This window comes from Cololabis saira, chromosome 5 (assembly GCF_033807715.1).
Source record: "Cololabis saira isolate AMF1-May2022 chromosome 5, fColSai1.1, whole genome shotgun sequence".
NCBI lineage: Eukaryota > Metazoa > Chordata > Actinopteri > Beloniformes > Belonidae > Cololabis > Cololabis saira.
The window spans coordinates 28,028,444-28,045,963 of record NC_084591.1 but is presented as its reverse complement, the minus strand read 5'-3'; the positions used below and the strand labels follow the sequence as shown (position 1 = coordinate 28,045,963).

Here is a 17,520-nt window from a genome sequence, read left to right as displayed (position 1 = left end):
CATCCAAGAACAGCATCTTACATAAACTTCATTCATTGACTTCAGAATGTCTTCACACTGATTTAACTGTCCCACATTGTTTCACTGTGATCACACTGAGGCAAGTGTGATATAACGAAATGGAAAATGCTGCTACAAGTAGTGGCACTGAAGTGCAATGTTAAACAATGGACAAAAGACAATATTGGAAACTGCATGGAAATCTGTGAGATATGTGTGCCCTCATTCTACAAGCACATTCATGTGCATATTAAAAATACAAAACCCCACTCACGTCTCCATCACACCACTCCCTGCTTCCCTCTGTTGTCTACTGCCTCAGTGACTCATTCTCTCAACATCCTGACTCTCTTCTGATCTCTAATCTCAAACTTTCATTTCATCTTTGTTCCTTGTGCATTGAAGTAATTTAAGGACTGTCAAATGAATGATATAGGTAAAAAAAGATTGAAAGAGAGAGAAAAAGGGGGAGAAATGTGAATTTAAATGGTCCCTTGTTTGTCCTTTAAAGGCAGGTCTAAAAATAGCTCCCTATTGCTGCAGTGCATACAAGCATGTGTAGTACAGTGCTGAACCCTGTGTAGGGCGGAAACTGCAAATTGCATGGAAAAGAGCTTGAAGCGGTAGCATTACACAACAGTAAACAAAATGAGATGCCGTGTTGTACACAGACGGATGCAGACACACAATTAATAACAATTACAAAACCATTTCTGAGGAAAGTCAGCATTTGGGGAAACATACAGACTGAAACATTGCCACCTCATTCATACAGCTGCAGCCCTGAGAATATAACTACACTACAAAGCGTAGACTGAGCACGGGTGTGGTACACTTGCTGCCTTAATGTCTGTGTATTTTATGTGGCTAAGACTATGTGGGTATGTCCGTAGGGTTTTTGTTAAACGGTGAAACTGCACAAAAATGAGCATGTGGATACGCGTACACGACTGTGAATATGTCTGCTTGTCTCGCTGAGGCAGACTGACAGGGAGGCTTACACAAGCATATGATGGAGTGCCAAAGGAGAGATAAAACGCTCCTCTCCCATTAGCCAACCCCACCACTAGTTGTGAAGTAGTCAAGATAACCACAAGCAAACCAAACACTTTAGTTAGACTCTTACTACATCAGAGGTGAGGAAATAAACATTTATGTGTAAGAGCTAAGTATAGCATCGTATCAAAGGTTGAGGCGTGCCATAAACATACGTAATGAGAAATCCAATCACAAGCAGCTAGTGCTAAGAGCATATGATGATTACACCTCGCATTTAAGTGTGTATCAAAATGCATCTTGAGTTATCCAGTCTGAACTTCCCACTCTAAAAGACAACAGGTGCACATGCTATTTCCCCTTGCAAACACCAAATGAAGGATTTTCTAATGGCCAAAGGCAGCGTGATAAAATAGAGAAAGAAAAAAGAAAGAAAAAAAAAAGGCAAAAATAAACTTTACAAAAAAGAGCTGCCACTTTTTCTTCCCCCAAACTCCTATGGTAAAGGATATACTGTATGCAAAACATAGCTGGATGTACACAATGCAAGGAAAAGTCCACCACGTGTATATATAGAAGAAATCAAAAGACAGAGAGCTTTATTGTAGTCATTTGTACAAAAAAATTTAATGAGTCATCACCTAAGCTGGTGATGTCAGTGTATTAGGCGGTCCCTGAATCCATCCCAGTGTGCTTTCATGTTGCAATTACAAAAAATATGGGCACAAGTCTCCAAAATTACCATCAAATGTGTCCTGAGTGATTGGATCTGAATCTGAATCCATCTCACACCTTGCAATACTGTTCACCACCAGTGATCAGATTTCCTTGGAAGCATTTTAATGGAAGGTCTGAACATGATTTGGCAGGTTAGTCTGAATGTCTGAATGTGTGGTGTTACAGCAAACATTTTGAAAGGAGGAATGAAAAGCTAAACATTTTTGTACAGCTCCTGCATGGAGAGCATAGACATTTTTTATTTTGGTTGTAAACATTTAAAATTGTATACATAGTTGAGATGACAGCGTGTAATGAACAACTCCACTAATACAGCTTTACATACTTCTGTGCAGTTTACATGACTTTCCATTAACGTTATCCAAAAGTTAAAATTCAACTCTTAGCACTCACTGTATACATAGTTTGCCATGCACAAAAAAAGAAAAAAAAATGCAGGTGCTTGGCTAATATTTACCCTGTGATAGGAGGACTTGTTAAAAGAATAACAGCACAGTGATACTATCAGGTCAATCAATAACAAACACACCTATGACATGCAGAAACTTCAGCCTACTAAAACAAAGATAGGTAAAAACAGACCATAAAAACAACAGAATCAGTGGCAACAACAACAGCAACAGACGTGTCCTACTCACAGCATGCTTGTCAAGGTGAAAGGACTTGCTGTCACAAGAAGCCTGTTTTGTTTTTAGTAATTGTTACACCACCTGGGACAGTTGGGGAGAGGTTGACATGTTCTAACCTGATTGTTGTCAATATGCTTGACTGATCAGACTGGTATAAATCAGTCTTTATTAAAGTCACATGGTAAAAGGCGGTAAAACAGAGGCAAAGAGCAACCCAACTCCAAGCTGCTCTGAATTGTGCAATGATGCTGCAAAGATTCAGGTTCCTTCAGGTAAAACAATTTCATGACTACGAAAAATACAAAGGGAATTCTACACCCTGCAAGGATGTGGTTAAGATAAATCAATCACCGATTAATAACAAGTTAGGGCTGGGCGATATATCGAGATTTTAATATATATCGATATATTTTCAAACACGATATGGTACAAGACAATATCGTTTATATCGATTTAAAAAAAAAAAAAGGTTGTTTTTTTTTTTTTTTACATTTTTTTTTTTTTTGATTTTGATATAGCTTATTTTGTGACAAATTGACTTGAATGTTTTATTTAAAGATTTGCACAAATGTTTTGTTATTTGCACAACTGTCAACCTCAGTGGAAAAGTCTGCCTGTTACTGTCTACATTGTATTAATTGCACAGTGTATTTTAATTTAATTGTTATGCAGGAAAGGGATATTTGTTTTATTTTATTCAAGAAGCATTTTTATTCTATATATGCAGGCAGTTTATTTTTATTTCATTTGTTTTATACATTTTGATATTGTGCAGACCTCTGTTAACAAAGGTACCTGTGTGACATTTGGCACGAGGCTTTGTATTAAAACTGACTGTTTTTTTAAGGGTTTGCCTCAGAAAAAAATGAAGCTAACAGAGATGCTATGCTATAATGCTTTGGGGGAAACCCCAATTAAGGCACAGAAAAAATATCGAGATATATATCGAGTATCGCCATTTAGCTAGAAAATATCAAGATATGACTTTTGGTCCATATCGCCCAGCCCTATAACAAGTTCACCAATTAATAGCAAGTATACAAAAGTCTGTATAATTTCTACATGTATGGGAAAACTGATTTCATTTCTTGTCATTCTGGCTTTGAATTCATCCAGTTAATACATCTGTTCACCTCCCAAAAAAGGTAAAACAAAAAAAAAGTAATTCCAACAATCAGAATTTAAAAAGGACATATTGACAAGTATTGAAATCAGGCACACAAAGCAGCCAGCCTAAAATGCACAGTTACAGCCAAACACAAATGTGGCCCAGGCTGAAAATCTCCACTGCATCTACACGTACTCAGCATGAATGTGGCAATATGAAGAGTCTTGCAATAACAGCTGCTAGCATCAAACCAGCTTTTCCTGATGGGATGCCACCCTCTCATCCTTCAATCTATCCATCTTTGCTCCCTTCCACCTCCCCCATCATGTAAGCCCCGTCTTCAGTGGTAACTAAAGAACTAACATGACCCAGATATACCCCAGTGGGATGTTACCAAGTGCATTTTGGCCATCAAATATTAACAGGACACCATACTGACGTGGAAACAGCGCTTACAAAAAAATTAAATGAAAGTTAAATTGAGAATGTGGTGAGTAATATGTTAAAGCAGTTTTTCCTTTCATGAAGTTAAGAAAACAACATTCATTTTATGTTTCGGTATGCAGATAAAGTTAAAATAATTAATAAAACAAACTGTACTGACAAATTAACCCTGTTTATTAAAACAAATAAACAAAAACATCATGGCACTGGTGCTTCATAAGTCCAAGTAAATGAATATCGGGAACAGACATAATGATTAGAAATAATAACTACTAAATGACGCAGGTTGCAGCATCACAAATTCTGTGTTAATGAAAATTCAATTTATAAACTACAAGTAACTTGTGTAGACAAAAGGTTTTAGTTCAAAGAGAAACCAACAAAAACTGTGACTGCTGAGTCTGAAAGGATACAAAAAAAGGTCCAGTGTCTGTTTAAAACAGCCTATATTTGGGACTATGAGACGTCGTGTGGTTTGGTTGTTCTATTTTCGGTCTTGTGGGGGTGCCAGCGTATTTTAAGAAACTCAGGAAAATCTCCTCCAGCCAGACATCACATTTGTCTTTTGCTCTTTTAAAAACAGTAAATCCTCAGTACAACTATTTAAAAAGAATTGCTTTTTTCATCTTATGTGCGCTTATACATATGATTGCTGTTCCTTTAGGTGAATCATTTCAGCCGTTATTAAACCTGTGAAAGTTGTTGGAAGTTGAGCAACACACTGCAAACTGATGTTTCTTGTGCTTCAGGTTAAACGGAAAGCAAATGCAACCTCCCTTGGTACACAGAGTTTCTGACTAGTACAGTATTCTGTAGGGAGAAAAGCAAAGCGCAAGAACATCACAGCCTGTAAATAAGATGAGCAAAGCTTATAAGGGCATGAGAAAGAAGATTAGAGTCATGCTCCAGATGAAAAGTAGGGATACAAAGATTAATGGAATTGTATCTGAAAACTGACCCACCGTTTTAGCCACACCAAAATATTATCACAGATTTTATTTTATCTTTTAATATCAGAAAATGGTTACATTTACACAGTGGACTTGAAGGCAATCCTTCATCTCAGCCTCATTCAATTAATCTTATGCCATTACCACTTAAGTTTAGCAACTTTTACACTTTTGATTTTAAAGCCTTTTAAAGAAAATGATAACAACATTTGAAACAATGTATTTTCCGTATGAGTTAGTCATTCATGCTGCGAATGCTTACACCATAGAGCAGGACACACAACATATTAAACAATGGGTGTGCTACGGGTAAATGTGTCAGCTAACTACTCAACCATGGCAGAATGCGAAGCAAAAAGAAAAAGGAGCAACATTACAGCTGCCAAAAACGTGTTTTTGAATAAGAGAGAGGAAATAATTGAAATTCTACTACTCCTTTTGTGTACATAACAATGCAGGAAAATATTAAAATATCAATATGGAAAAACAGTATGTCAGCAGCACTAATAAACACCCTCCACATTGCTTCTAAAGTGCCACATGTATAATCAGATTCTGTGTGAAACACTGATATTCATTGTTACTTCAAGTACAGCACAGGCAAATCTGATCTACAAATCTAATTATCCCAAAATATCAGACAAATAGTTTAAAAGGACGTTCATAAGCCTAAAAGCTGCCTCGGAAATATATATTCCCAACCAATATTTTTTCTTTTCAGCAATTCCAGCATCATTTCTTAGAAAACTGAAAACTCAATGCCCATTTTACTTAAAAACCACTAGAAAAGCTGCTCACTGTTCTGATTATTCAATTTACAGAGGCCTGCTTTAACAAAAACTGTGGCAACTGTGACAATCAACAACAGGAGCACTAATGTCTGAAGATAATCAATATGAGCATTATGGGTTGTGCTAATGATCTGTTCACTTTTACTTTCACAGATTCAATCAGACGGTGTGAAACACAAACAGAGACAAAGTATGTCACACCATCACGTTGTTGTCCCACAGCAATGTGAGGTTAAAATCCAAAGAGTAAGAAGAAAAGACTTCAAGTTATTGTTACTTATACATATATAAACACAAAATACAAACCCCCCCATCTGATTTGATCTGAATGTCCTCATTCTTAAGGGCTTGACTCGGGGTCTTGACTAATCTCTTTTCTAACAAGGCATGCTTACACAAGGGCATCGGGGATGAAAAGGGGATCAGCTGCATTTAACATGATGAGTTGGGAGGCATTTACAAGGCCAGCTCCATTTTCAACTGTGTGCCCTTTTAAGAGCATAGCATAATTATAATAGAAATTAAAAAGGATGGCCTCTATGACAAATATTAAAATGGTTGCATAAAAGGGACCAAACAAATTTAATGGAACAACTCAGTTTTTCCTCTGGAATGTTCCTCCTAAATTATTATGCTCACCACAGAAATGCCAAAGCATGACAAATTTTATTTCCCTGTTTCACTTCTAATTTTATAATTGACAAGGCAAACTAGATTAGTGTTGCTCAACTTAATTTTGTTGCTGCAATTCAATGACCCGTTATATTATGACAAGGCATTTTTATAAATCCAAAAATTCACAGTAAAAGAGCAGGTAATATTAGGATGAAGAGAAGAAAATAGGAGCAGAAAATGAGTCTGCATCTTTGTGGGCCAAGTCTCTTCCTCAGGGGAGAGTATTTGGTGAGACATGTTCAGTCTGTCAGCTTTAGAGAGAAGAGGTGTTAAGAGTCTGGGAAGATGCCCATCAGCAGAGACACCAAGCGTGTCTGCCTTGACTGAAATAAATCAAAGGATAAAGAATGACAAGGTGTAGAATAAATGGTTTTAATTAATGGCACTGCAAAAAAAACTGTGGGGGCACAGAGCTGCGGCTGATTACAGACTTCTCAGGATGCAACATCCACATACTTTTTCTAATTTCATTATAATCTGACATTTTGTTTGGAACTTTTAGGAATGATATAAATTTGTTGAAATTTGCAAAAACTTTTTCTGCTATTCGAACCACAAAATCTGCATACAGATTGAAATTAACATAATAAAAATATACATGTACACCATGAAAGACAAATTCCTTTTGAGACACATTTCAGTATTTCACTTAAGCAAAAAGGATGGCCCACTGTGCAAAGCACTTTGTCCAATCAAATCATCAAATCTGGAGTGCACAGCTACTTTAACTATCCACCCACTCAAAGGGGCCGTTTTCAGAACCGCATATGACTTACTATACTTATTCATTGTAGTATACAGCAGTTGTTTTTAATAATATGCCATTGTATATGGGACCAAGCTACAATATACCAGTACCTAAAACTGGGGGGTTATGCTGTAGTGTAGCATGCTGCATAATCTATACTATATTTTGGAAAAAATAAGAATACACAAATAGTATCCAGTTTTGAAAACAGTCAGACACGTACAATATTGGGATTTTTTGTACTGGAAGCCTCAAGATTTGTCATCAGTCACTCAAAAGGTCGCATAGGGATCTAAGAAGTATCTCAGTGTAACATTGCTCATTTTACCGATTCTTAAACTCTGTGTGAGTGCATAATAACAGACCAGCCGGTCAAACACTGCAGCACAAAACACAAAGTGGATGTGCATTGTTGACTTTTTGATGAAGTACAGTCGTTCACCCACTCAAAGCATTTAGCTTTACTCTTAAAAACAAACACACACACACACACACACACACACACACACACACACACACACACACACACACACACACACACACACACACACACACACACACGACAAAAAAAGGAACTATAATAGGATAAATGTAGATAAACAAAGACTGCATGGTTGTCATCTCGTAAAGTTTACACACCTAACCGCCACAGAGAAACTGGTCTTTCCTTCAGGAAAAAGCAAATACAGTGTATTATAAAAGGGTGAAATGTGTAACTAGTCATTAAATCTTCTCCATGACTGCAAGTCAGATCAACATGTACTCAGGCAAACTGTCTATTTTAGGGCTTTGTGTATCTCTATGAAGCGTCATTCAGTAGCAAAAATGTCCTTACGCAACCTCAGACCTTCACTCCCTGCTAACCAGAAGAATACGACACACCCTTTAAGCTGCTGATTTCAGTTCTGTCAGAATGTGTTGCTTCCTCCAAAGCTCAACTGTGCACCTTCTCTGCAACTCTTTGCCACACATAATCTCTCACATGAAAATACTGTAGTCACAAAAACTGAACATACGTCAACTTTACTGCACTGATGTTGTGATCATCTTGCAGGAGAAGGATACATTTTATTTTAAATAAAAAAAGTGATAGAAACTTACTTAAACAGAAAGTGTTCTGTTCACCATAAGAGACATGCCCTAATTCTCTGTTCTGCTCAGAAAGTCACACATCCCTCCTGGCAACAATGAGTAAAAGCGTGCTTGGATTTGTGTCAACTTTTAAAAGTAGATTCAAACCATGGAGAAAAACTGTTCAAAAATTAAACAAGAATACGTACTGTCAGAATTGAAATACTCAAAATGTTGGACAATAACACATGAACAGAACGTGTGAACCCTTTAATTAAATGAGACTAAAGCAGATGGCTAGCTAATTTAAAGGAGTACTGTACTGATAAATTAGAAAGGGGACTGCCAGGTGAGAGGGCTCAGCTTACCTTTCACCTAAACCGCAGGAGGCACAGCATCCAAAAACCTTTGTTGGAGCAGCCCGTCTCACCTGCAGAGACAGAAAAGTTGGAATGACGTTTCACTTCAACCCACACAGAGCAAACAGACAAAACGGCCTCAGAGCCGGTGTTTCTCCTTCCTATGCTCCTCCTGGTCACACCACCACTATGCTAAAGCCCCACCCCACATAAACCAACTCCCTTGGGAACCACCAATATTCAGATGTCCACTTGTTCACATTTAATAAGTATATGAGCCTTCTCATCATGAATAATAACCTTTCCCCCCTCAGAAGAAGAAGATCATTAAAAAGGTTTAATAAGAGCATAGTCAACACTTGTTCAGTGTGGGTTTATTACAACACAATTAATCAACTCTTTGTCACATTTACAAAGCACTACTACTGTTACACAAAACAAACACTGGTAGGATGTGAATCCTGTATGACTGGCAGCAAAACTCTGACAGACAGTAGTGCATTGATTTTTATTTTTTTAAACTACACATAATTCACTCCAGAGAGGTTGTGTTTCACAAATATTGTATTTTCTCTAGCCAGAAAATATCATTCTCACCACTCTTTCTGATTTTATCTTCATGTTCCTTTGAAATGTGTTATAATCCCTTTTCATGGAAAGAATATATTTCCAAACAGCTGGGATGTGTGATAAGCCACAAATCAAAACAAACAGCGACTCACATGGCCCCATTCACTAACACTTTCAAATACATGGGTAAAATTCTTAACATATCAACAAATTAAAAACAGTAAATCACTAAACTAAAAAAATATGAGTCTGCAACATCAAAACTTCAAGACAATTTAAAATATACCTCTGGACCACAGTCATGCATGGTTTGTCTTTCATCTAAGCCAGTGATTTTACTAGTGAGGACAGTTAGAGAAGACTTGAAAAGAAAACAATCAATAAAATACGTTTTTAGTTTTAATATGAAAAAAAAGAAGCTGCTCAAGTTGTGAACTGCACATAAGAGTCAAATTAATCATCTCATCTCTTTTGGACTCTTTTAAAATTAGGCCTATAATAATGTGAAGCAGGAGTAAACAAACTGAAGAAATCACAAATTCTTACATACTTGGCATCACTTTCTCCAGATAAGGACCCGAGTTATAAAAACATGTGTAAAATGGGTTGGGCAGCTGAAGCAGAATCTGTGCCTCACATCCTACCGTTAAGCAAAGGAGGAAGCAATTACACTTGAGCACATCTAACCTCAATAAGAAGTGAACTGAAAGGGAATCAGAAAGCAGACGGGGCTTGAGGGACAAATACATAAAGGGCAGGGCTGCGGACGAGGTGGAGCCAAACACTAAGTAAATAAAAAAAGAAAGGAAAGATGAGAAGAATAAGGAAGGGTGGAAGGTAGAAGTAGGCTAAGACACTGACCCAGAATGGGGCAGGGTTTGGACGGAAGGATGCTAAAATAACACCAGCGCTGCACTCTGGAAGCTGTCCCACATTTGCTTGGACTGACCATATGTTTTAGTAATGATTTAGTTTTAACTTCTCTCCAAGCACACAAAGAAGTAACATTTGCACAGGAGTCTTTTCCTTTTGCCAGTTTGCAAGGAAAAGTGCCATGCCTGAAACCAAGGAGGAGGTCCAAGGCCAGATCCTGCTCATTGTGTGGTTGATAACAATAACATTAAGTTGGATGTAGGTGTCTTGACAGGGAATAAATGACCAATAACTTAAGAGAAAAAAAAAATGAGGCAAAAGCTGTAGAGAAATAATTAATATGGAGGCCTTTAACTAGAAATTGTATTTATCTCTAAGTTTTCAGTAACAAAATCCTGACAATGTAATAAACTTGAAGTAAGCATGAATTAAGCCTGATGAAGTGCAGCACATCTGCCAGCTTTAGAGGCCTGGATCAACCAATCAGTGTAGCAGAGATTGAAAAGTTCTCTTGAACAATTTCCAATTTCTTCCACTCCAATTTTCCCTTTGACATACATTTTTTGTGTAAATTGTCTGGTTTTATCAATGTCTATCTTATACCAAGTAATTTACTTGCCAATAACACAGTTAAGATAAAAAATATGAGAATATTAACTAAAGTCCATTCAAGTGGTGTTCCTAAACTTTGAAGTTAAGAGCACAGGTGTTCCACTGTGTCTTGGACATGAACCAATGGCTTAATGAATCTCAGTTAGAAAAGGTAAATCTAGTTAGTGACCTTTTTTGAGCTAGACAGTTCATCTCTCTTAAGAAGAATACATAACAGATAGCTATTCATCTAGATTGCAAATATGCTTGAAGTAATATTTGATTGTCTAGTTTAGTGTATGATGTAGGATCAAATATGTATTTTTTTAATGGACACAAACAGTTTTCACATCCCCGTTTCACACATTGGTTAGTGAAGCAGAAGATAAACTACAGACAGATGTATGTACTGATGCTGCTATGTTACTGTAGAAAATGATTGATAAGTATGAAAGAGGTCACTGATCAATCACCGAATTTAGCTTGAATGTTAGACTGCAAAAAAAAAAAAGTGATGCAGTTAGGAGGACAATAAGAAAGGAGTCACAACTAGGGAGCAATAGTGAAGATATGATGGCATGACATAATCTCCAAAACCTTTGGGAAACAATGCAACCAACAACATGCATTGCTTCACTTTCATCTGTATATGCTGATGGCAAGGAGGAAAGGTCCTCAAGACTGAATCTGCATAGTCTATCTCTTTAAGGCTAGGTCAGACGATGAACCCATGTCATGGGAACTTCTCAGCTTTGAAAAAGACCCAAGATCTTTTTCAAAGGTTAGGGCAACGCTTGCTTTCTTGAAGCCGCTTGGCATGGAGGACTACAGCTGGGAGTCACAAGTTTCCATTTAGTGTAACATAACAGTGTGACTTCTTCCCACCACCTGACTATTCAGTTACGTAAACAAAGAGTCCCCACTTGCAAATATGATTGCTGGAGAGTTAATTTTCTTAGCAACAAAACTGCTATATTAGATGAACAGACATTGACTAATTTTCTGTAGCCTATGAACATGTCATTATTTAAAAATGTCAGGAGCCAGACACCATAAATGGGAGGTAATCTAACTCTGCAATGGATATCATAATAATCCTACAAAGAGGGATTTGGCAGGCTGATGACATAATGATGCCTCTTGGCAACATCTTCTTTCATAACAAAACACTGTGAAAAAGTGTGTACAAATCACAAAACGGTGCTACAGCTTATCCCCTGTAACTACAGATTATACGCATTCGACATTGATTGTACAAAAAGGCCAATCATTGTTGTGGAGTCACTGGACAAAATTATGGATGCAATACTTGCAATGTTACTGCCTTTAAAGTTTTGATTTCCTTATTCTGCTTATTCTAAACTTCTTCAATATTCAACTTACAAGGTAATAATTGAATGATTTATTTGAAATTAACTTCAACACTACTGACCACAACTAACTTTGACATTTCAAACCCAAACTGCACCAGATTACATAGCCCTCTCAATCTATTGCTGGAAATCTAAAATAAATTGCACCAGATAAAAGTGCTGTTTCGTAGATAAAAGGTATCTATAGCAACTTCAACAGAAAACACATTGCAGTATATTATTTGTATGCAACTGATTACAGGTTCTAAGCCTATTTCTCTTCTTTGTTTACTCTTCTAAAAATTAAGACATGAATTGAGAACAGAATAAACTTTTTAAAGTTATTTCAAACTTTGAGGAGTTTCTAGAAAATAAAAAAGGATGTGTTAGATAATTAAAAACGAATTGCTGCTCCTGTACTGGCTTCCAGCAGATTGTATATTGGATTGAATTTAATAATACTTCATTACCCCCCGAACAAAATAATATTGTTGCAGTGTAATTATTTAGGAATACACATAAAAGAAAGGAACACTATGTGTTAAACATTTTACTCTTTTCATTGCCGATACTAGTGAAATAAATCAGAATTTGTTAGCTCTGTGCACTGCTATTTCTACATTTGGCCTCTAAACTTGTGTCCGCAAGTACACAGGAAATGGTCTGGCAGGTAAATCTAGTGTGTCATTGATCTGAACGTTTGTTGCAGTTGAACTGTGACAAATATCCACCTCATAATGTGCATCATAAGTCAGTCTGTCTCACTTTCTTCAAACAAACACGAGAACAGATTTCTAACATTAGGAGTGGTAATATAAAGACAAAGTAAGAAGAAGGCAAGAAAATTGGATATAGGATATCACACACTGCAATGATCTTAATGCAGCTTTTATAATGAGATTTTTATAGAAACCATGCTTTATGAAATGTGCATAAAGACAAAAGCTTTGAGCATTTTGCTACACATGCATAAGATCATATTTGTCATTTTCTGTTTCAATATAATGCTTGAATATTATTTAGAACATGTTGCTATGCATTACTTAGATGGATTTTCTCTGGTAAAAATGATGATACTCTGCTATAAAAGGATTTAGATTTAGTCATATGGGCCCTTTCTAACAGCTGTAAAATGACTCATAAAAAAACTGCAGGAAAGGGAATCTTGGCCCAATATAAGAGCATTAGCTCTCTGGGGGCAGAAAGACAGATTCAGTATGGAGAAGCATTAGCCTAGATTCCCCCACAAGATTTTGGCAAAAGCTTTCATACCCCAGGGGACCTAAAAAGACACTGAGCCAGTTTACAGACCCAAGAGTAGGGCATCATCATTGTGAAGAACTGTTACAATCAGCTGTATCATTTGCATTTCATTGATTGTACTTGTTACATGTGAAATCACAATAAAGCTTAATCTAATATTAAACAAAAATGCAAAAATATATATTTATATGTTTTCATGGAGTTGAGAACAGCCAAAAGGGATGATATCATTATATTATTAGTAAATAGCAACAATAAAATATGCAATATCCACGATAGGACTTCAGTAATACTTTGACTACATTTTTTATGGTTATGACTAAAGTAGTCAAGATACAGGAAAGATGACATGTTAAACAGGTCCAGTGCAACAGCAATACTGTTAAATCCTTGGACAAGCAGGATGCCCTTCGGTGACTTGATTCAATAAAATGATCTACATTTTAAGTTGTATATAGATAGCATAGATAGTACTCTGTTGAGTATTTGCTGACACCACAGCATGGAAGCTGAGATGTCTGTTGCTGTGTTTCCTGCTGCAAACTGATTTAACAAAAAAGAAGTACTAACCACCCACTGAAAGTGACTCAAATAGCTCTTCACATGCTCTCCACCCCTTTGTTTTTCCTTCATTCACTACCACTTTCACCCTATTTGTCATTCACGACAGAGCAAAGCCACAGTTCTACTTGATAAGCTTAAGGCCAAATACCATTATATATCCCAACCTTATTAGGACAAGGCAGACTTTCATATAGCATTACCATGTTATTATGGTGTTTTCAGATTAGTCATAGAAAATAAGGATCAAATAAATTAATAAAAGCATAAATAAAATGACTATTAAAACACAATAGGTGTAATTGGCTTACAACAACCTGAATGAAGGGCATTAGACAGATGCTTAAGGACATCACAGAGGAATTAAAATACAGTATGCAAAATGGTAGTCGTGTGGTGTCTATTGTAAATGATTTAATGGCTCGTTTCCAATGGTCTTACATTATTTATGGCCTTCTAATGTTTTCTATCTTAACATTTCTACTGGACATGCACTGACTGACCGGCCACAGGTCAGATTCATACAATTTTCAGCCAATCAGTACCAAAGAAACAATTAATGCATCTCTAATCTCTGCAGCTGACACTGCTGCAGTCTGACCTTTTGCAGTCGTCTAACATTGGATGATTTTTTTTTCATCCCATACAAGTTAGAATGATGTCCGTCAGTCCATTTCCATTTTTCCCTCCGTTCTGTATAACCCATTGTGAAATGTGAATTCTAATGAAAGTTCAGACAACACTAAAAGCCTTATGCAACAATGCAAATATAGAAATGTGTAGAGCTTTGATTGGAGAAGAAAGAGGGGAACAAAAGACAGGCAATTTTATCAACTCTTCATGCTCTGCAGCAACTTATCAGGTATCACCTAACATTTCACTTCTAAAACTCTGGTAATTATTTCCTCTTGTGCTTGCAGCCTTCTCTGGAAATTTTCATTTCTTTATATTTTGTGATAAATTCGTTTCACTCTTATCATTAATAGTGAGGTGCCTCAGTGGTATTCTCACCTCTGTGAAAGCCCTACAGTGTATAATAGAAGGCAATTAAATATGATGAGCTCCTCTATTTTTCATCTACCCTTTAAACATGCAGAGATAGATGAAGGAAAGCTGAACTGATAATCCCCAAACGTACTTACTACTTAATGAAGATGTAATACCACAAGAACAGCCTAACTGCACCCCATTTTTGAAGGTACTGTGCACCAATTCATTGAATAATTAGATTATGAATTTAGTGTAAGATACATAGAGCAACAATAGAATATGCAATATCCACAATATCGATTCAGTAATACTTTGACTACATTTTTTATGGTTATGACTAAAGTAGTCAAGATACAGGAAAGATGACATGTTAAAAAGGTCCAGAGCAACACTGTCATATCCTTAGACAAGCAGGATGCTCTTCGGTGACTTATTCAATAAAATGATCTACATTTTAAGTTGTATATAGATAGCATAGATAGTACTCTGTTGAGTATCGCTGACACCCCATTTTTTGATTTTGATTTGATTTTGAGTTTTTATTTCAGTCAATTTTGATACAACATAAAAATAGTCCAATATTTTAAATGGCACCGAAAAGATATAGGCTGAAGCCAAGGCTTATTATGCCTACCCTTTTATGAACCTCGACTCAGGAGGTTTTATACAAAACAAAACTAATAATTTGGATTCAAACATTGAAAAAAAATGGATATATTGGACAAGTAACATTGGTATCTAGACAAGAAGCAAAGACAAAAAAACAAAGACAAAAACAAAACAAAAAACATACTATAAATTGCAAGGAGTGATAAATTAAGTGGTTTTTGGCTAGAGACTGTACAGCGCAGAGAGCAGAGGTTATGAGTATGATTTTTGAAGGTACTGTGCCCAAATTCATTGAATTACATTATGAATGTAGCGTAAGATACATAGTCATTTATGCCATTTCCAATATTGTATTTGTGAAAATGAGGGTTCATTATAAGCATAAGAGTTTTTGGGTTCGCTTTTGTTTCTTGCTTTCTTTTGCAAAGAAGAAGGGACAAAACTTCAACATCACTTTGTCTCCTCAAGTGATGAGGAAGAGCCTGCTGTCAATCACAGTCCCGGAGCAGCAAAGACAACATGTTTCAGTATGGGACTGGCAACAGTGGAGCTGTTTAACACTAAGAATATTTATCCCTGCTCTGTGTGTATTTGTTTATTTAATTTGTTTATTTAAAAAGGATCCCCATTAGTCTTCATCATGGGAAGACTATTCTCGCTGGGGTCCACACATAGACATACAAAAGATTACAATAATACAACTCAAAAAGGGTGAAAAACATTCACTATAATTCCTGAAATAATAAATTGAAACAAAAATAATAAACATCTTAAGTAACAATATTTGCTACTATCACCAGATCTGTATCCACTTTTGAGCAAAATAGTTTACTACGACTTTATAATTTATAATATACTCATAACTCTATTTATAGTAGTATAAATATACTACATATCATAATATACTCATGCTTTATAATATACTTACACTACTATACTATATATACACTCATAGCCTACAGTAATTTAGAATATATTTACTATTAAATTTATAATATACTTACAATTTGCACAATAAGTATGAGGCATGTAAAGGTCCCACCACCTGATCACAACCATTGATCACTGATCAGTGATCAGTGATGCTGCAGCGTCCAGAGCACTGGCGGATCCTCAGCTCATGGAAACATCACTGTGTTGTAAACGCTGCTGCACCGCTACACTGTTGCGTTCAACTGCTCTTATTGACCAGTCACAAACCGCCACAAACCGAGCCCTGCGCCGCTAGGATGCTTTTAAAACCCCGGCCAGGTCCTCGTCCCCGTTAATGGCCATGGGAGGTCCGTTAGCTAGCACTAGTTAGCATCTAGAAACACCTAAGGAACTAGAAAACAGCGCACTCTCCTCGGACGCTGTCGTGTAATAGTTGTGAAAACGGTGAGTATAAACTTACTCTTTGTGGATTAGGGAGGCGCTGGTGACTGGCTGGGAGCTTCTGGGCCGGTGCAGCCTCATAGCAGGCTCCGGGAGACTGGACTGACGTGAAGTTCTCTGGTTCCAACATGGAGAGACTGATGAAGGTCCTCCTCCCGCAGCTCCGCAGCGGATCTGGCGACCCCTCTGGCCGCAGCCCGGTACTGCACCCGCGGAGGGTTGTAGCAGCCTAGAATGTAATAACAGAGGTGTCAAAAGCAGGGGCGTCAATTGGGTATGGCAAGGTATGGCAGCCGCCACATCTATTATTCTATTACTTAATACATATAGAATAACTACAAATGCAAATCAGAACAACATGATCGATTTCACTAGTTATTTTACACTGCAAAAACTCAAAATCTTAACAAGAATATTTGTCTTATTTCTAGTTAAAATGTCTAATTTTTAGTCAAAACAAATTTCATTACATTTAAAACAAGAGTCATCGCCAGAAAAATAACTTATTTGACAATTTTCACCTGTTTCAAGTAGATTTTCACTTAAAATAAGTGGAAAAATCTGCCAGTGGAACAAGATTTTTTTGCTTGTAATGAGAAGATAAATATTGTCCCACTGGCAGATTTTTCTAATTATTTTAAGTGAAAATTTACTTGAAACAGGTGAAAATGGTCAAATAACAAGTTATATTTCTGGTGATGACTCTTGTTTTAAATGTAATGAGATTTTTTTTTTTACTAAAAATGAGACATTTTAACTAGAAATAAGACAAATATTCCTGGTAAGATTTTGAGTTTTTGCAGTGAGCGAGACTGCATTTGAAAAAGT

The 17,520-nt window shown here is 36.6% G+C and overlaps 1 protein-coding gene across 2 annotated transcripts in view; it reads right to left on the bottom strand.

Annotated features, from left to right (window-relative positions):
- osbpl5 (oxysterol binding protein-like 5) overlaps nt 1–16,827 on the bottom strand; it is a 37,565-nt gene extending 20,738 nt beyond the window's left edge. Inside the window, exons 1-2 of one of the 2 annotated variants that reach the window (XM_061721451.1) lie at nt 16,712–16,827; nt 8,519–8,580 (exon numbers count right to left, since the gene is read on the bottom strand). The gene's annotated coding sequence lies outside the window, so the exon portion shown is untranslated. The remainder of the gene's footprint in view (nt 1–8,518; nt 8,581–16,711) is intronic. The other variant, XM_061721452.1, reaches the window with a different exon arrangement.
- Nucleotides 16,828–17,520: the final 693 nt, after the last annotated feature.